The sequence below is a fragment of the Rhynchophorus ferrugineus genome, unplaced genomic scaffold, assembly GCF_030347505.1.
Source record: "Rhynchophorus ferrugineus isolate W39M unplaced genomic scaffold, kcgeb_rfMv2 rfM7, whole genome shotgun sequence".
In the NCBI taxonomy this organism is placed as follows: domain Eukaryota; kingdom Metazoa; phylum Arthropoda; class Insecta; order Coleoptera; family Curculionidae; genus Rhynchophorus; species Rhynchophorus ferrugineus.
In genome coordinates this window covers 15,085,343-15,107,396 of record NW_027472586.1, presented here as the reverse complement: position 1 = coordinate 15,107,396, position 22,054 = coordinate 15,085,343, and the positions used below count along the sequence as shown (strand labels likewise).

General features: G+C 30.6%; 1 long non-coding RNA gene and 4 other non-coding genes across 6 annotated transcripts; 1 reads left to right on the top strand and 4 right to left on the bottom strand.

Moving 5' to 3' along the window:
* Positions 1 to 158: 158 nt before the first annotated feature.
* On the bottom strand, positions 159 to 232 carry TRNAI-AAU (transfer RNA isoleucine (anticodon AAU)). Its single transcript has one exon. It is a non-coding gene; the product is annotated as a tRNA-Ile (tRNA).
* Positions 233 to 10,210: 9,978 nt separating this feature from the next.
* Positions 10,211 to 10,284, bottom strand: TRNAI-AAU (transfer RNA isoleucine (anticodon AAU)). The gene has a single exon. It is a non-coding gene; the product is annotated as a tRNA-Ile (tRNA).
* A 2,675-nt stretch (positions 10,285 to 12,959) lies between these two features.
* TRNAI-AAU (transfer RNA isoleucine (anticodon AAU)) lies at positions 12,960 to 13,033 on the bottom strand. Its single transcript has one exon. It is a non-coding gene; the product is annotated as a tRNA-Ile (tRNA).
* Positions 13,034 to 16,627: 3,594 nt separating this feature from the next.
* On the bottom strand, positions 16,628 to 16,719 carry TRNAI-UAU (transfer RNA isoleucine (anticodon UAU)). Its single transcript is given in 2 exon segments — positions 16,628 to 16,663; positions 16,682 to 16,719. It is a non-coding gene; the product is annotated as a tRNA-Ile (tRNA).
* Positions 16,720 to 19,035: 2,316 nt separating this feature from the next.
* On the top strand, positions 19,036 to 20,162 carry LOC143200034 (uncharacterized). 2 transcript variants are annotated; one of them, XR_013006610.1, is made up of 3 exons: positions 19,036 to 19,176; positions 19,233 to 19,341; positions 20,049 to 20,162. It is a non-coding gene; the product is annotated as an uncharacterized LOC143200034 (long non-coding RNA). The 2 variants fall into 2 exon arrangements; XR_013006609.1 differs by lacking the exon at positions 20,049 to 20,162 and adding an exon at positions 19,436 to 19,567.
* The last annotated feature ends 1,892 nt before the right edge of the window (positions 20,163 to 22,054 follow it).

The window sequence follows — 22,054 nt, the reverse complement described above, 5'->3', positions numbered from 1 at the left end:
GAAATTAAATAAAATGTAAAAATTGTAATAAAATGTATAGAACAGGTGAAATATATGAATAATACAATACAGTTCAATAATATTATATTATCATTAAAACATTAAGTTAGTATATAGAAATAAAACGAAGATTTGAATTTTTCAAAAAAAAAATTATATGGCCCATGGGGGGATCGAACCCGCGACCTTCGCGTTATTAGCACGACGCTCTAACCAACTGAGCTAATGGGCCCAATGAACGTTTGGGATTATTAGTTCTATTCTATATAAGAGAAGAATTCATGATTATATAAATTTTTTATACAATTTGAACATAAAAAAATTAAAAGTATTTTTTTAATCAAATTTTGAAATTAAAAATAATTTAAATTTCTGTTTATTTATTTTTGTCTTTACTTGTGTTAACATGTTAACTTTTAGGTGCAAATAAGTGATCGTAAGTTTGACTTTTAACCTCTGGTTTGGTAACACAATACTGAATAGAAATTTTGTTAATATTACTTGAATACCCTTCGATACTACAATGGAAACATTCGTTAACCAATAGCTTTCCAACAACAAAATTTGATTTTTAAAAACAAGGTAAGGATCTCCAAATCCTAGAATTATTATCCTTATATTTCAGGGGACCTGAATTATGCTTGTTAAAAATGCAATCGTATGAATTATATAACATATTGGGGAGAATCTGAGCCGTACTTCCGGTCGATCTTCAATCCTTAAAAGCCTTAAAAAGCTCGAGTTCAAACATCATAATTCAACAAATATAATCGACCAAACGTTGTACGTCTAACATGGCTCCTTATGATTTTTTCACTTTTATAATATTCTTTCTGTTTATGTCTATTTATTTTATAAAATTACATATCCAAAATTTCGATAACATCTGACATGACAAATATTATCCAATATAATATTATGACTTTTACCAAACATATAATATTGTATGATTGTTGTTAACCCCATGATATAAAATTTTTAAAAACGAGAATACCCCATGATATAAAATTTTTAAAAACGAGAATATTTGGTTAACAATATTTAATTTGATTAATACGGTCGTTGTCAGTTTCAAACTAAAATTATATTAATCAAATATTTATGTGCTTTACATATTGAAACAACAATTTATCAAGATTATGCGTATTATTATATATGATTTAAAAGGATAAGGAATAAAGTCATGAGCTGTGTTTTTGTTGAATGGGTTTATTGACTGAATGACCTCACTTCACCTTATTTTTAAGTTTCTGTCAGATTTATAAGAAAATACTGATAAGAACTATGTCGTCACCACTTCTGATATAAAACAAATAGCTTTTCAAGTAGCTATCAGGAACAGTAATCCGCATCGATTTTCACAATAGCTGAAACATTTCGTGTCCATAGTAAAACCATCTAAAAAAGCTCGCATTGTACTCATATTAGATGGTCATTTCAGCCATTCAAGAAATTTAGATATAATTGACGTATCCCGTGACAATTGGCGTATCTATATCTGACTCCTCCCTCATTCAACTGATCATATGGGGCATTAAGACGTCTTATTTATGTTTCCATTTAAAATATACTACGCCCAAGAGATTGAGAATTGGTTGACAAATTATCCAAGGCAAGTTGTTACAAATGGCCAAGTCGGAGAAATATTTGAAACAACGTATTCAAAAGCTTGTAGAATTGGTACAGCAGTGAATGGAATTCGGAAAACTGGAACGTTTCCACTGAATGAAAACATTTCTATAATTCCGATGTTTTTTTTTTTTTCAACAAATACAAACAACACATCTTTGGCAAAAGACGTATCGTAACCTTCCGAGTGCACAGCTAGTTAAAACCAACTATATCTACTCCTTGATTGCGATCAGAAAACAGTTCATCCCCATTTATAGTACCAGCATGTATACAGCCTGTTCCAATTATTGAACCACCTTCAACCTTAACTAGATGTGTCAAAGCCGAGATGACTACGGCTTCTCTAAATTTATCTGCACAACTTGATGAAAAATTAAATTTACTTAAAAGATTTTTATGTTATGTACTTTGTCTTCAAAACTGTCTTTACGTAATTGGTGAAACTGTACACAAAGAGGCTGAATTGTCTAATAGAAAAAAGGAAGATCATTCTAAAACAACAATTTGGGTTTCGCTATAAGCATGGAGCAACAGAATTTCAGCTGCATTTCTAAACATATCTCAAGCCTTTGGTAAATTATGCCCATATGGGATTGCAAGTTAAATTTTAAAAAATTCATCCGGATAGATGAGATATTAAAATATTACCTCACAGATCGTCATTTTACTGCAAAAACAATACCGAATTACATGTAATATATTCAGGAGTTCCGCAAGGTAGTATACTGGATCCAGTATCTTCTCTACAGAGCCGATCTACCTACAATAAAAATAATCACTGTGGCAAGATAAGCAGACGACACGGCAGTCTAAGTCTATCATGAAGATCCAGCCATAGCATCAATTAACCTACAAACACACCTAAATCAAATACAAATGTAGTTGAAAAGATGGCGTATAAAAGCCAACGAAACAAAAACGAGTCAAATAACTTTTACGTCTAATGTATCCATCATACAAAAGTTCCAAAATAATGTGTTGCATGCCATTGTCGATGCTCCATACTATGTTTCAAATGAAGTGATACAACGCGATATTCCTCTAAAACCAATAACGAGTGTAATTCAACGTGTGTGTGTGAAGTACTTCGAAAAAGTGTCAGTGCATCCCAACGTAATCGCTATTCAGCTAAGTATGCGAAGCGACAGTGTAGTGCGTGGACTAAAACGTCTAACACCATCCGATCTGTTGTTGACAAGTTTTTAATTATTTCTAAGAATAAAGGGATAACGGTAGAAGTTTTATTTATTATTTTGCCTGTATTTTGTTTCAACAATTTTTAATATAAACCTGCCATTTTTTCTGCAACTAATAAAAAATAATCATTTTATTGGCAATAAAATAAATAAATAAATTATAGCGAAGCTGAGGCGACAAATTGAGTTTATAAATATATATATTTGTACTAGTAAGTATATATTAGTATACTATATATAATTGATAATTAATACAGCTTAATTAGAATTAAAATATGAATAAAGATTATAGTATATTCTAAATGGGACCAAAAAAATTACCAAGATATGGTAATTTTCAGACCTCAAATAATGACATATAATGTATGATGTAATTCCTTATCTAATACTGTTTGTATTGAAAAACGAGTCAAATAACTTTTACGTCTAATGTATCCATCATACAAAAGTTCCAAAATAATGTGTTGCATGCCATTGTCGATGCTCCATACTATGTTTCAAATGAAGTGATACAACGCGATATTCCTCTAAAACCAATAACGAGTGTAATTCAACGTGTGTGTGTGAAGTACTTCGAAAAAGTGTCAGTGCATCCCAACGTAATCGCTATTCAGCTAAGTATGCGAAGCGACAGTGTAGTGCGTGGACTAAAACGTCTAACACCATCCGATCTGTTGTTGACAAGTTTTTAATTATTTCTAAGAATAAAGGGATAACGGTAGAAGTTTTATTTATTATTTTGCCTGTATTTTGTTTCAACAATTTTTAATATAAACCTGCCATTTTTTCTGCAAAAAATATAGGTTTTGGGAAAAATTGAGAGTAAAATATTACATTAGTGTCAGTGCATCCCAATGTACTCGCTAATCAGCTAAATATGCGACGTGATAGTGAAGTGCGTAGACTTAAACGTTTAACACCACCTGATCTGATTACTGGACATATATAAACTTTAGAATAAGACTAATTAATTAAGATAATATTTTATACAGGAGATCGCTTAATGAAGTGATTTTCTACATGCCACGTATATATAATATAGACATAATAAATACTTATTGCCTATAGGGCAAATTGTGGAATCACAACGAGTATAAAAAAATATTTGTTACATCTTTATCATACTACTAGAAGCACAAAACTGATTGTATAACTGTGAAATATCAGATAAATTATTCGGACAAAATCGAAATACGTCAGTAGTTAGAACGACGTACAAACTGCCGACAGTCGCTTCTGATTGGTTCCTTATTTATATGCATGCGCATTACGATAATCTACATCTGGTTACGTTTATTATTTTACTAATTCTAGTTTTCACCTTGTTTTCACTTACATGTAATTTTTTACAAATGGTTAGAATATTTGATAAAAATTTAAAAAAACTAATAAAAAATAATCATTTTATTGGCAATAAAATAAATAAATAAATTATAGCGAAGCTGAGGCGACAAATTGAGTTTATAAATATATATATTTGTACTAGTAAGTATATATTAGTATACTATATATAATTGATAATTAATACAGCTTAATTAGAATTAAAATATGAATAAAGATTATAGTATATTCTAAATGGGACCAAAAAAATTACCAAGATATGGTAATTTTCAGACCTCAAATAATGACATATAATGTATGATGTAATTCCTTATCTAATACTGTTTGTAGGGTATGTCAAATTTGTGAATATCAATATTAGTGTCACTGTTCCTACTGGTTATTAAAAATATGTTTTGAAAGCATGTACATTTGATAAGAGTATGTAAGTAATAAGTACTGATACTATTGCAGGCAATATTGTATACATGTTAGAGTATGAAAACTACATAAATGCTACTGGATGAAAAATTAAGTAAGTTAACAAAGAGCATTTAGAGCATATTAGTGATGTGAAAATACTAAATGAAAATTAGATCCATCAATACTATGTGAATATACATAATTGAATATACCGATGCTATTACTTCGGTATTGAAATATAACATATTTGACATCAAGTTTGTTTTGTTTCTTTCGTTTTCATAAATGTTTTCGATACCTTAGTTATAAGCTTTTATTTATATTAAGTTCTATATTTTTTATTAATCTCTTGGAACGTCAACAACCTGCCCGTGGGCAATAAGTATTATTGTTTGAGTTCTGTTATATTATATAACCATCTTAACATGTAGAAGATCACTTCAGTAACTGATCTGTTGTACAATTAATAATCTAAACCTTATTTTAGATACTATTCTAACTTATTTTAAAATCTATCCTAACTTATTCTAATGACTATTCTAACTTATTCTAGAAATTATTAAATTTCACTCTATGTGTCTATTAACCAGCACGTATGGTAGTTTGCGTTTGAGCCTACGCACTTCACTGTCATCGCGCACATTAACTGTTTGGCGAGTGCATTAGGATACACTAATAGTTCTTCAAAGTACTTTGCACTAGCACTTCGAATGACACTCGTTATAGGTTCTATGGGGATGTCACGCTGAATCAGTTTGTTGGACACGTAATATGGGACATCAACGATGACTAGCAACACTTTATTCTGGAACCTCTGGAGGATATCTATGTTAGATTTGCTAGTAGTACCCCACAGTTCAATACCATAGGTCCAGATGGGCCTAAGTATTGACTTATGATTATATTCTATACAGCAAAACTTTGTTATCTAATGATAATTTAGATTTACGCTTTTTTTTTAATTTAGATTATTTTTAGATCAGCCAATATATTTGGTTCAGTTTAAGCCCAAGCGGTTTGTCACTATATGTTTTTTCCAAGTCAGACGTCGATCAAAATGCATTCCCAGATATTTAACGCTGTCTGCTTGCGGAAGTTCATGATTATTCAATTTTACTGAAGGACATGTTCTTCTGCAAAGGGTGAATGTCATATGGGTAGATTTTGTCTCATTTGCTTTGATACGCCACGTTTTCAACCACAATTCGACTTTGTTAAGATGAAGTTGGAGGTTTTTTTGTGGCTGATATTGGATCCTCGTGTGATGATAAAACCGCTATATCGTCAGCATACGTTGAAACAGTAGTGTTTCGTGAGGTCGGTAGGTCAGCTGTGTACATAAGATATAGCAATGGGCCGAGAACACTGCCCTGCAGAACACCCGAATATAGCGGCCGTAAGTCAGTGTAGTCGTCACCCTGTTTGACAATAAAAGTTTTAGTAAAGAAAAAAAGGGAAATTAGTAAATTTGAGCAACATAATAAGTATTCACTGATTTTATTTTGAATTAAATTTTTCATATTTCAATTCCATTAATTATCCTAAAATATTGATAAATGTAATCGGATTGTGATGAACTGTTTTTCAAAGATAACAATAAAAACGTTATACATAACCAAACTAAATTGAAATATTATTTACTTTATTTAAGTGCGCATGCGCTCAACTAGCCAATCATATTCTACATCTCGTTACTGACCTGTAGTCACATTATTGTGATACAAGTATTTTTTATCATTTTTTCCATTAAACTTCCATTTTTCGAATATAATATTAAAATGTTATTAAAGAATATGAAAAACATTACCTAACGATAAATAATACTGTGAATAAAAATATACACTTTTTTCAAATTTACAAAGATATTTTAAAATGATTGTTGTCAATTTCAACTCTCTATACTAGATACTACAACAAATAAATAAGGTTGATTTTTAACATCATCACAGCTATTTCAGTAATACCTAAATTTATTTTTCAACATATTGATTATTAATATATTAAATGTTTAATCACTTCAGCAATTAATTACTTGTCGGCCATGATCCTAAAATAAATCGCACCTCAATTTTATTTTAGGCTATGATAAACGGTAATTAGGAAAGGTTTTTGACATTTTTATCGAGCTCTTGAGTCCTTCATTATTTAACATTTTAACCCTCTTCCACAAAATTTCCTGTCAGTAATGCCACAAGTTGAAAAAACCTTAAAATAACAATTATTGATAAGTTTATCTATATATTTTATATGTCATACCTGTCATACTACAAATTATTTTGAGCAGATATTGAAAATACATAATAAATGGCGGAAAAAGTTGCAATCATGGAATGACTTTCAAAACATAAATTAAGTTTTGAACATACCATGTTAAAGAGCGAAGTATATCAAATTGTTACTTGGTAAATATAAGTGAAATGTTTCAGTTGGGTTTTATGTAATTTATTTTTTATAAATGACACTATGACTGACGCTCTTTCGAAGTACTTGACACAAACACGTTGAATTACACTCGATATAGGTTCTAGAGGAATATCGCGTTGTATCACATTATTTGAAATATAGTACGGAGCATCAACAATGGCACGCCAACACCTTATTTTGGAACAGTTGAATGATGGATATGTTAGATTAGGAAAAAGGTGCAATCAAGGAATGGTTTGCAAAACATAAATTAAGTTTTGAACATACCATTTTAAAGAGCGAAGTAAATTGTTACTTGGTAAATATAAATGAAATGTTTCAGTTGGGTTTTATGTAATTTATTTTTTATAAATGACACTATGACTGACACTCTTTCGAAGTACTTCACACAAACACGTTGAATTACACTTGATATAGGTTCTAGAGGAATATCGCGTTGTATCACTTTATTTGAAATATAGTACGGAGCATCAACAATGGCACACCAACACCTTATTTTGGAACAGTTGAATGATGGATATGTTAGATTAGGAAAAAGGTGCAATCAAGGAATGGTTTGCAAAACATAAATTAAGTTTTGAACATACCATTTTAAAGAGCGAAGTATATCAAATTGTTACTTGGTAAATATAAGTGAAATGTTTCAGTTGGGTTTTATGTAATTTATTTTTTATAAATGACACTATGACTGACACTCTTTCGAAGTACTTCACACAAACACGTTGAATTACACTTGATATAGGTTCTAGAGGAATATCGCGTTGTATCACTTTATTTGAAATATAGTACGGAGCATCAACAATGGCACACCAACACCTTATTTTGGAACAGTTGAATGATGGATATGTTAGATTAGGAAAAAGGTGCAATCAAGGAATGGTTTGAAAAACATAAATTAAGTTTTGAACATACCATTTTAAAGAGCGAAGTATATCAAATTGTTACTTGGTAAATATAAGTGAAATGTTTCAGTTGGGTTTTATGTAATTTATTTTTTATAAATGACACTATGACTGACACTCTTTCGAAGTACTTCACACAAACACGTTGAATTACACTTGATATAGGTTCTAGAGGAATATCGCGTTGTATCACTTTATTTGAAATATAGTACGGAGCATCAACAATGGCACACCAACACCTTATTTTGGAACAGTTGAATGATGGATATGTTAGATTAGGAAAAAGGTGCAATCAAGGAATGGTTTGCAAAACATAAATTAAGTTTTGAACATACCATTTTAAAGAGCGAAGTATATCAAATTGTTACTTGGTAAATATAAGTGAAATGTTTCAGTTGGGTTTTATGTAATTTATTTTTTATAAATGACACTATGACTGACACTCTTTCGAAGTACTTCACACAAACACGTTGAATTACACTTGATATAGGTTCTAGAGGAATATCGCGTTGTATCACTTTATTTCAAATATAGTACGGAGCATCAACAATGGCACGCCAACACCTTATTTTGGAACAGTTGAATGATGGATATGTTAGATTAGGAAAAAGGTGCAATCAAGGAATGGTTTGCAAAACATAAATTAAGTTTTGAACATACCATTTTAAAGAGCGAAGTATATCAAATTGTTACTTGGTAAATATAAATGAAATGTTTCAGTTGGGTTTTATGTAATTTATTTTTTATAAATGACACTATGACTGACACTCTTTCGAAGTACTTCACACAAACACGTTGAATTACACTTGATATAGGTTCTAGAGGAATATCGCGTTGTATCACTTTATTTGAAATATAGTACGGAGCATCAACAATGGCACGCCAACACCTTATTTTGGAACAGTTGAATGATGGATATGTTAGATTTGCTAGCAGTACCCCATAGTTGGATTCCATATGACCAAATGGGCTTGAGTATAGACTCATACAGCAATACCTTGTTATCTAATGATAAATTGGATTTGCGCCCGATGAGCCAACACATTTGATACAATTTGTTTCCGTCCAAGTTGTTTCCGTTTAGTATGTGCTTCTTCCAGGTTAGGCATCGATCTAAGTGCATACCAAGATATTTAACATGCTCTGCTTGGGGGAGTTGACGATGTTTGATAATCACTGGTGGACATGTTCTTCTACGCAAGGTAAACGTTACATGCGTAGATTTTGTTTCATTGGCTTTAATGCGCCATGTCTTCAACCATAATTGTATTTGCTCCAGGTGGATTTGTAGGTTTATTGATGCTGTGACCGGATCTTCATGGGATGCTAAGATTGCTGTGTCGTCTGCATATGTTGCCACAGTAGTTATTTTTGTGGTGGGCAGATCGACCGTATACAAAAGATACAATAATGGACCCAGTACACTACCTTGCGGAACTCCTGAATATATGGGATTTAATTCGGTATGTTCATCGCCTTGATTTACAATAAAATTTCTATCAGTAAGATACGATTTTAGTAACTGATAGTTCGGATGAGGGAGAAGTTTCTTTAGTTTAACCTGCAAGCCCGTATGCCATACTTTGTCAAAAGCCTGAGATATGTCTAGAAAAGCAGCCGAACAATATCTTTTGGCATTTAGGTCTGTGTTTATTTTGTTTACAAACCTATGCACTTGTTCTATAGTCACATGCTTATTGCAAAAGCCAAATATTTGGATATACATTTGTTAATTAGGTGGATAGGCCTCCATAGGTCGTTTAGAAAAGAGTTCAATGTAAATATAGTAAAATAACTCAAACCTACAAACTATTGTGGCTGTTTAATTAACTCCAGTTTAAGTCCTTCTGTAGTATATGCAGTAGATGTACTATAACTTTAAAATAAATTATATTTTATAACATTTTTTTAAATTTTATCTACATTAAAGACAGTAATATATCAGAGCTAAAATACATTTTATCATAAATTGAGATGACCTGAGTTCATTGTTATTTTGGATAGACTATACATTAAGTACTACTTGATAAGTTTTTACAGGAGATCATTAAAGCGATCTTCTATACGTCATTTTATAATATAAATTCCATCAAATACTTTTTGACTATTCGGCAGATTGTGGAATGCTAACAGAATAATTGAAAGAAAAACCTATTGTTTCTTGGATGTAATAAAACATCCGATATCTTCATTTTATGTAGAATATCGATATTAATCAACAATCAACAACCCATTTATTTAAGTGTTATATATTAGCAAATACTAAATGCAAACAGTAAGCTAAAGGGACAGTTGAAACACAAAAAAATGTAGTGGCCCATGGGGGGATCGAACCCGCGACCTTCGCGTTATTAGCACGACGCTCTAACCAACTGAGCTAATAGGCCTCGTGCCTACTTTTTCATTTGCACGGTCAGCACTCTTAATACCATTCATTTTAACTAGTAACCGTCTCATGATAGAAATTCATTTTAGGATATCAAATATAAGTATATATGATTTTTATTTACTTTTCACCAGCTAGAGAGGGAAAACGCCACAATTGCATATAGTTATGTCATACTTGCGTTCAAGAGTGTCTAGAAATGTGATGCGTTTAGAATGTAACAAGTTTGTGAACATCAAAGACAACATCAATTATTTATATTGTAAGGCATTACAATAGAGCAGTAAACCTACTGAGATTAGTAACTGTAGTTAAGATTCCAATTTTGACCATGCTTTTAGTGATGTATTTGACTATATTAACAAGTATATTTGCAGTATATAACAGGTTAATTGAAAATTTCCCGGCCTACCATAGTAAAACACATTTTTTTGGCAAAATTAGTTTTTTTTATCCAACATAATTCCCTTCAAGTGTGATACATTGATTATAGCGACCCTCCAACTTTTCGATACAATTTTTGTAGTACGATTTGGCCTTTGCTTTAAAATAGGCTTCAGTTTCGGCGATCACCTCCTCATTCGACGAAAATTTCTTCCCAGCGAGCATTCTTTTGGGATCTGAGAACAGGAAACAGTCATTGGGGCCAGATCTGGAGAATACGGTGGATGAGGAAGCAATTCGAAGGCCAATTCATGGAGTTTTGCCATCGTTTTCACTGACTTGTGATACGGTGCATTGTTTTGGTGAAGCAGCACTTTCTTTTTCTTCAAATGCGACTGTTTTTCGGCGATTTGGTCTTTAAAACGGCCCAATAACGCTATGTAATAGTCGCTTGATCATCTTCAAATACTGCTCCGAATCATCAACTCGTCGTTGTTTTTGGTTAAAAGTGAGCTCACGCGGCACCCGCTTTGCGCAGAGCTTTCTCATACCCAAATATTCGTGAATGATATGATGTACACGTTCAGTTGATATCTTCAGAGTGTCTACTATTTCATTCAATTTCAATTTACGGTCATTCAAAATCATTTTGTGGATTTTTTAATGCTTTCGTCGGTAACAACCTCTTTTGAGCGTCCACTGCGTTCACCGTCTTCGGTGCTCATTTCATCACGTCTCAACTTAGCATACCAATCCTCGATGGTTGATTTTCCTGGGGCAGTATCTGGAAACTCGGTATCAAGTCAAGTTTTTGCTTCAACTGTATTTTTTCCCTTCAAAAAGCAAAATTTTATCAACAGGCGAAATTCCTTTTTATCCATTTTTTTTTGACAATAACAAAAGTTGCTTCATTCAAAATGCTATAATTCACAAATTAATTATCCGACAGCTGTCAGATTTATACGCGCATCTTTTGGGCGTTAGGGCTGACTAAAAAACATATGGATTTAATTCTAGTAGCGCTCTCTATGTGTCACACCGGAGACTTTTCAATTGACCTGTTAACACATGGACGGAAAAGTCTCGGGCGTAACAAGGAAAATGCTTTTTTTTTTGTTCAAAATTGGCTTTATTCATCAACGTAATCTCCATTAAGGGCCACATAATCATTCCAGTGCCGCTCTAACAATTTTTAATCTTTGTCACATGCAGTCTTTTCTTTGCAATTTCGGCCTTCAAACGCTCTAATAATGCTATATAATAATCACAGGATAGTCGATGAATATTACAGCACGCACCTCCCAAAACAACGAGGCCGTAACCTGTTCAGTCGATTGTTGTGCTTCCATGTTTCATCTATTGTCACATATCGATGCAAAAATGCCGGCTTGTTGCGTTTAAACATAGTCAAACACTGCCCAGAATCACCAACACGTTCTTATTTTTGGCCAACTGTGAAGAAATGCGGCACCCACTTTGAACAGACCCTTCTTATTGTCAAATGCTCATGCAATCATTGCAATGTTATCTAAAATTCACCTTATCTAACTGACACAACTTCACTTTTCGATCATTCAAAACGATTTTGTAGATTTTCAAAAATATTTTCTGGTGTTACCACCTCATTTGGAAATCCATTGCGTTCTGCATCATCGGTGTCTCTACGACCACGTTTGAAGTCAGCAACCTAACGTTTTATTCTGATGGAGCGGAGTCCTTATAACACTTTTCAAGCCATTCCTTCACATGAATGGTATTTTTCCCATCAAGAAGCAGTGTAAAATTAAAACGCAAAATTGTTTTTTATTTTTGACTATTTCGAAAATAACTAAAGTAGTGCCATTCTTTTACTTCGATTAATGTCAAATTTATGAGTAAAATATCATGAAATCTTAACTGCTTTCTTCTGAAGGTTAGTACTATCTGAAAAAGCGGTGAATGAAATAAAACTGGCGCCATCTATGTGTTAGGCCCGGGACATTACAGTTCAAGTGTTAGCACGTGCAAATACACACGAGATTCGCTATGTAACAAAACAAAAATTACTTTTTTTTCAGATTTTAGCTTATTTTATTTATTTTTTCCTAAAATGAAAATAATACCACATTATATACTAATATATAAAAATGTGCAAAAACGTATAAAGTTAAGAATGTTTGCTTTTTAAATGTAATGAAAGTAATAGGTAATAAAAATGCCATTCAATATAATGTTAATTGTTTATTTTCAACTTGTTGCGTAAGTATTTCTTAAAAAAGGTAAAATTAAATGAAAAACAAAATAAAAAAATACTGGCCCATGGGGGGATCGAACCCGCGACCTTCGCGTTATTAGCACGACGCTCTAACCAACTGAGCTAATGGGCCTCGTGTCTGCTTTTTTCGTTCGTGTAATTAGCACTTTTGATACCGTTTATTTTAACTAGTAACCGCCTTGTGATGGAAATTAATTTTGGGATATCAGCTATAAGTATATATGATTTTTATTTACTTTTATATTATTATCATAAACATGGAATATTAAATGAAATAGGACATGTGTATTAATGAAAACAATAACGAACACAATTATATAATCATTAAATGAACTATTGGTATCTCACACCTTTAGTCAATAAAGTAAATAACTAAAATAATTGATAAAATGTTCAAAGAATAAGTTGTCATTTAGTTACATATTTTGTTGCATTATTCGTTAAAGATCTTAATCAGCACTTTAAGATATTTTCCAAATTACTGTTAAATCGCTATTAATTTCTTCTATTTGTCCCAATTATTCCATCTAGGTAGATTATGTAATTTCACTTTATCTTCATATTTTCATTACATCATTTATGTATTACCATAATTTTTATCTTTTATAAATATTGTTCACCTAAAATATATATAGAAAAACAATAAATTTAATAAATAATCAGGCTTATTTGATAAAAAAATAATTTCACCTGAATTTTTAAATGGAATTACATCGTTCTTTACTTGTTAATTTCACTATTCAATCTTTAAAAAAGTAGCTGTCATATTTTTTCTGACAGAACATTTGTTTATTTCGAACTATCATTTTATTTAATATTCTGGTATCTCGCTATTACAGATAGGTCATCTTTAATTTGTCTTCTATGGCTCTCGTTAATCTACTGCTTTCTATTTTTCATTGTGTCCCACATAAGGACTACAAACTCACCAAGAAATGAGAAATCAAAATATTAATTTTAGCTCTTGATGCAAAAATTAATGTATTTATTTTCTTGTAATATTTGGTTACGGCTTGGTTATGAAATGCATTTACTAATAAAACCTGAAAGAAGTTAATACTAATAAAATTGATAGAAAAACATTAATAAATTCTACAGTTACCTCTAATATAATGATGTGATATCTCCAGAACCTTATCAATAACTACCAGTTCTTAAGCAAGAACAAGGTTTCTTAGCTGTTCTGAGTTAGCCAGATATCACGGTAATTTAAATTCTTAAAATTGAAAACGTATTGATTGATGTTTATATTACGAATCTAAAAAATATGCTTGCGAAAATCTAAATACATTGTAAACAAAGCACAGACGATTATTGTTATTCTGGAAATTTTTGAATCTATATCAGAATGAAATTTTCGCATATGTCGTCCGATAAAAGAGACACATTAATTTGTGGTACTTAAAAATTAATGTAGAATGTAACTTCATCATCATTTCTTAATGGTTAAATCATAGCAACCATAACTCTTTAACAGTTCCTATAATACGGGAATAATCACAAGTAATACAAAATCTTGAAAAAAAAAATTGAGTATTTAGAAGGGTATCTTAAATGTGCGCATGCGAGACAGTCTTTTAGTTATTTAATTTGCCGCCAGGTGGCTCGAGGTATAAATTTGGTAGAAAAGCTGAAATTTGACACCTTCTGCTTTCAGAAGCCTATTCTAAAATATAAGAAGGCGTAGTGTACGTATGTGTATATTTGGTGGAAATAATCAAAAATGTATTGGATATTTCGGACTTTTTGGTAATTCTATGCTTCCTATAGAAACGATTTGATTTATATACAAGAATTTCAGTTTAATTTTTTTTTTGACAAAGCTTTTGTTGAAAGCGTCTCTTTCATTGCTGACAAAGCAAACTTAAAAAACTTATAAACTTACGTGTTAAATATTCTTATTTTGCTAACTGTGTTTTTATGCTTCTCTTTTAGTTAAAATGATTTGTTTAAATGTTAAGACATCTCAAGTGTTGCGTCCCAGGACGTAATACCATTTCAAATAGAATACCTAGCTTTCCTAGGGATCCTGCTCTATGTGAGAAATGGCTTTAGCAATAAATAATGAAAAACTGATGGGAATCTCTTGTGAGGTCTTAAATTAGAACAAAAGGGTTTGTAATGTACATTTTACACAGGATAACTACACACCAAAATGTAGAAGAACATTGCTTAACAGGGATATATTCTCCAGTTGTTATTTACATTGTAAGTCTTTTATAATGTTAATTATATGTAACTGATTTGTAAAATATAACAAGCTTCAATTTTAGCTATGGCATAGAAGAAAGAAAACATGACAAAACAAAATATGATAAAACAATATATCTTGACTGTTCTATTGAATTCCCAGATTATGCACAAAACTTAACAAGCAGGCTGTCCAATATCTTAAATCACAAAATGCCTGTATTTTTCCAAACGTTCAACTGTTTTGAGAATTCTGAACGAGACATAATTAGAAAGATAATAGTTAGGTGTGGATGATAAAAGTGAACAGAATAGCAAAAGGCAAAAATGAAACATATTTTATTGTAATATCCAAGTATAACATAGCTTATATGGATGATGTACAATTATATACTTACAATAAATATTTGGAAAAGAAAATATTTAAAAAAACATTTCAAAATCAATAGTCTTCAACACATATATTATACTGTACTCTATATTTGGCAGAATTATATTTAAGATGATAAATGTTCCATATTCTATAGTTTAATAAATTTTAGCAGTATTTGAAGATGATCAAGACTAATAATCCCGAGCTTTTGGGTCGATATATGACAATAAATGAAACATGGCTCCATCATTCACTCCGAAATCCAATCGACAGTCATCTGAATAGACTACACACGATGAACCCGCTCCAAAGCGTGGTAAAACGCAACAGTCACAGGTTATGGCCTCTGTATTTTGGTATGTGCATGGAATAATCTTCATTGGCTACCTTGAAACGGGAAGGACCATCAACAACGTTAGCATAACGTTATTGGACCGTTTGAAGGACGAAATCGCCGAAAAACGACCGCATTTGAAGAAAAAGAAAATGTTGCTTCACCAAGATAATGCACCGTGTCACAGGTCAGTGAAAACGATGGCAAAAATCCCTGAATTGCTCATTCCTTAGCCACCGTATTCTCCAGATCTGGCCCCCAGCGACTATTACCTGTTCTCAGATCTCAAAAGAATGCTCGCTCAGAAGAAACTTTCGTCGCTATAATCAGTGTACCACTTGAAGGAAATTATGTTGAATAAAAAAAACTACTTTTGCCAAAAAATGTATTTTACTATGGTAGGCCGGAGACTATTATATATATATATATATATATATATATATATATATATATATATATATATATATATGTATGTATATATATATATATATATATATATATATATATATATATATATATATATGTATGTATATATATATATATATATATATATATATATATATATATATATATATATATATATATATATATGTATATATATGTATGTATATATATATATATATATATATATGTATGTATATATATATATATATATATATGTATGTATATATATATATATATATATATATATATATATATATATATATATATATATATATATATATTATTTACATATTAATGGAAAAAGAAGCAATATTAAAATTCACATTTTCATTAATTTGTTTACTAAATATATATAAAAAAAAAGTTTCCCCAGGTGAGGCTCGAACTCACAACCCCGGCATCGCTCACGACTACTGTCTTATAAGTACCGTGCGCTAACCAATTGCGCCACTGGGGATTGATAAGAAGGTCGCAAAGTTGATCTAGCGAAATATATATAAAATATATATATATATATATATATATATATATATATATATATATATATATATATATATATATATATATATATATATATATGTATATATATTGAGAACGACTTTACCGATTCCATTAATATATTTTTCAAAGTTTTCAAACACTTGGTAGAAGATTCTTGAGGAAAGAAAAATTAAGTAACTTTCACAGATAATTGGAAATTTTCAGTATGAAACAGAGCAAAAAATTATTCATATTTGAGTTTATTGGGTGAGTTTTTTCAGTATTTGTTCATCGTAGTTATTTCAGCGCAATCACGCCTTGTCCCTACAATTTTATTTAAAATGTTTTTACCGAGTTGCTGCCGGGCTAAATATTACTGTGAGTACTGTGAATAACATCGCTTACAAAATGAAGAAAAATACGTTAGATTCACCCAAGGAAACCAGTCTAAATACAAAGTGGGTGCCGAATCTTGACCATCTTGAGATTTTCTCTATTCGAGAATAAATATACGAAATGTATAAGAACAGTAAGTACACCAACTATTTTTTCGATATAATTTAATGAAATTATCTTAGAAAAAATTGTGTGAAGATAACCCTCGGAGAGGTTTAATAGAACTTCCAGATTTTACCTTAAAAAGGATTTTTAAAGGCACAAAATAAGACCAAGGAAAATAAACTATTTGAATTTGTCTATCTTGACGAAACTTGGAAACTTGAAAAACTATTTCAAAATTGTTCATTATAGCACTCTTGGCAAGACGGCAACAAAAAAAATGTCAAGACAACAAAAAATGAGAGAAAAAGGTAAAAGTTACAATAGCATTCGATTAGGTTTTGTTGATCATTATATTTATTAATAATTAATTGCAGATATATTGCTGGCCGAGAAGGATATTCCATCAAAAACTGTTTGGATATGTGGAAGGAAGCATTGTTAACCATAACACCTTGGGTTTGGATGAACTCAATTGGAAATACAGAGGAAGTAATTGGTAAATGGTGGAATCGTGAACATGTTTCAGATAAATTAGAGATTTATTTATTATTTATTTATTATTTAATTAGAGATAACAGTTTAGTAATTGAATTGAATAATGAGTGGGAAAGTGAAAGTGTCTGAAGAAACCTTTCAGGATATGTGATAATGTTATGCAATGCTAGAAATTCCTGAAACAGATTGATCAGAGTGGAAAATTGTATTGATTGATTGTAATTGTTCAAAATGAAACATGAGCATTAGGTTACTAGCATTAGGTTATTAGGTTATTAGGTTAGTTTATTAGGTATGAGGAGAGAATGAATACTAACTGTTTTGTAGATATGGTAAATGCATTAGACAGAATTCAGTGATCAATTTTATGCAGAATGGTGTACACAGATAGTAGCAGAAGAAATAAAATATACAGTGATACCAAAATGAGTTGATAAGTAAACACACCATTGAAGGAAACAAGAACTAAACGAAAAAAGTAAATATACTCTCGAATGAAAGTAAAATACGTTTCTCAGATGTACAATTGTTAATTAGGTGGATTAGACCTCCAGGGGGACACCATTACATAAAAAATGCGCCTAGAAACTCTACCTCATGGATGGTGTGGAAAAGAGTTCAATGTATACAAAACAAATCTAACCTACAAACTATTATAGCTGTGTCTCAATTGTAGTTTTCACTCCTTCGATAACATATGTATTAGATTTACTACTTTATATTAAATAAAATTATATTTCATAATATTTATGTTCAATTGTTTTATTTAGATTAGAATTTTTTTATATCAAAACCAAACTGAACTAAAACTCAGAGTTGATATGGCAACATTGTATTACTTCGACGTCACAAATATCCACGATGCATTACCATAGAAAAAATAGAAATTTCACGGTATTGGCGACCTTGGGGAAATGTTTTGTTTAGTTCAATCAACTGTAGCGCTGCGAACGCAAATTGTGATTGGCAGTTTAAATTCCAGGTGCCGCCACTAACATGAAATGTGATTGGTCGATCAAATTGTGTGAAATCAGCATTTTCTATGGGCGTCCATTTTTATGTTTGTTGTTTGTAGGTTATGGTTTTTGTTTAGATCACGAAATTTTCGTTTTACGTTGTGCATATTTTCTGTTTTACATTAATTATTATGGGGTAATAATATAAAAATTGATGACAATACGTCAGTGTAGTAAAAGATGTAGTGTACCGGGGTAAAATTCTACTACGAAAATTAGACATCGTTTCCCAAAGAATGCTCTCGCTCCTTTCCGAAAATGGGTTGATCAAGTAAATAGTAGTAAGTTACCTGGATAAACCACAATGCAAATATATCAACGTCATGGTGTTTGTTATGGACATATTAGTGAAAAATTTAGAATTATCCTTCCTTCACGAACAGGTATTTGGGTAAATGCATATCCATCATTGGTTTTATCAGGTACATATAAAATTATCTATCTACTACATGTCTGTTTATATATTGTTTGTTTACAGAAATTCAAAAACTTATGAAGATGTTAGTAGTAATAAAATTCAATTAATCTACCAAGTTGTGCGTATGTTGTCAGTGTGATGTCTCTACATAAAGAAGTCTTACAAGAAGGTAATAATTAATATAACTGGATAATTAGTAGTAATAAATACTACTTTTAATTGTAAAATACCCCTAAAATATTTGCAATACTTTAACTTTTTAGAACAATCAGTGTTCAATCATTTTATAGTAGAGGAATTATATATTTAAATTTGATTGCCTTGTTAAGAAAATATTTGTTATGGTGCCATCAATTAAAAATTTAATTGCTACTTTTAGGGGATTTATTAACTTAAAGAAATCTATTTTGTCTAAATTTACAAATAACTACATTTGTTTAACAAATCTTAACCAAAATTGCTTAAAGATTTTTGTTGGATCTATTAGAGGTCATAGAGGTAGAAACAGCATCCTTCCCCTAGTATGTTCGAGAAATTTTTAAAAGGGCTCATCATTTCAATTTTTTCACATCATTCTCCCGGAGAAAATTGTGAAGAAGATGAACATGTTAGATAACTTATATTCTTTTTTAACGGGAGATCTAGTACCACTTGAGGGTGTTAAATCACCAGTTGAGTCTATATTTTCAGTTCCAGAGAATTTTGCTCTGAGGAAAACAAAAGTCTAATATTGTATTTTAGTCTTACTTCAGGATATTTAACAAAACTTCTGAAAAAGAGACAACATGCAATATTTGTCTATATTCTATATTAAGTAGTTCCACAGATTAAATACTCTAAAATCTAAATATTTTTAAAAAACACATACATTTTTAGTGTTTCGACTGTCCAATCCATAATGATTTTCAAGACAAAATTTTAAGTTATTCTGAGGTTTGATTGTATTTTTGGTTTAATGAAGTTAATGTAATATCAACAGGAAAGAATTTAAAGTTTACCTTCAATATATCAAGATAAGTTAGAACTCTAATAGATCCCATAAAATTGATGGCACTAAACATATATGGGAAGGCCTTATAGAAGAATTATAGATATTTTAATATTGCCTAGAATAGAGTTCATAATTGTTTTTTTTTTTGCTTTTTGTTTATATATATTTATATTATTTACACTTATGTATATTTGTATAGGATTTTATTTTAATAAATTAATTTTAAAATTTAAATTTGATTTTTATTTAAATACTATTGGCCAATAACTGTGACGTCACAAAATAATCAGGGGAAATGGCAGACCAATCAAAGCAAAGTATTTTCCTTACAGGTTTCTACATAACTATTTTAAACTAACCAATCAAATTCGCGTTGTCAGCGCCGCCAATGATTGGACTAAGCGAAATTTTGCCCCACTACTTACCATTGCAGTTGCACACCCCTGTGCATTACTAAAACAACTTTGAATAGACTATATGTAAATATAGCAAAACAACTCTAACCTACAAACTATTGTCGCTATTTATTAACTATAGTTCAAGTCCTTCGATAATGTATGCAATATATGTACTATACTGTTGAAATAAATTATATTTTATAACATATTCATTATTTATTTATAACGTTTAATTATTTTACTTATATTCGAATGTTAATTTTCAGGATGCTTCTTAAACATATGCAAATTGGATATTTTAGATGTCTAAATAACGAAATATAGTTATTCGACTTGAAAAATTATATTTCGTGTTATACAAATGTTACGACGATTTTTTACGATCTGTACAATTTGGAAGAATTAAGGCGCTAACCACTTCTAATAGCTGCTATTACTATGTTGAACTTTGGATAAATCTGCCAAAAAAAAGTAAAGCTTTGCTTTTGGTATGTTTAATATTGCATTTGATTAATTTCAAAATTATTAATTTTTTTTTGCAAATATCAGAAATGGAAGACTAAATATAATAAAATTAAAAGTTTATAATTACTTTGACAAGGAATATGATTATTACTAACAATGCAGAAGCAGCAGCAGAACGCAATAAATTCAGCACAAAAACGACCTTCGCGTTATTAGCACGACGCTGTAACCAACTGAGCTAATGGGCCTGTTAGCAATATAGTATTAACTATATGTACCATCCATAATACGTGGGTTAGGTTAAAATTATAGAGAATACAAAGAAAATAAATTAAAATTAAAGAAAATATGACTTCATTTTTGCAAGATTTTTCTTGAAAGCTAATATTATACTTAAAATAAAATCAGAAAATGATTTCTTTGTGCGGTGCGACAAAACATTCTTTGTCGATTTTGACATGGTTATCTACAGACAAACTCAAATGATCATATACATATGTTGGCTCTGAGCCCTATTAGAATTAATACAGTAGTAGGAGGAAGATACTATTCACATATCTGGGTCTATAGTTTCACCGATTTAAGTGGCTAAAGCAGATGCCATTGACAATTTGCAAACGAAATTGTATTTTTAACTTTTAATTAAAAGTTAAAATTTAAAGTTAAAATTTTTAACTTTAAATTACAAATTGTAGAATAAATCAGCTCAACGCTTCAACACTGGCTATGCAAATCTCTCGCCAGATTCAAGTAATTATACCGATCGCTGATCTAGTACATTTTTTATTTCCTTCTGTAAATATCAGAGATGGCAAATTAAATATAATCAAATTAAAAGATTTTAATTACTTTCTCAAGGAAAATGATTATTGCAAATAATACAATTAGTAGAGGAGAAAAATTGTACTAGAAATGCAACCTGAAGCAGATTAAATTAACAAATTTGTTGTTTTCAAAAAAGGTTCAAAAAAGATATTAAACATGTATTGACCCATGGGGCGATCGAATCCCCGATCCTTGCATTATTA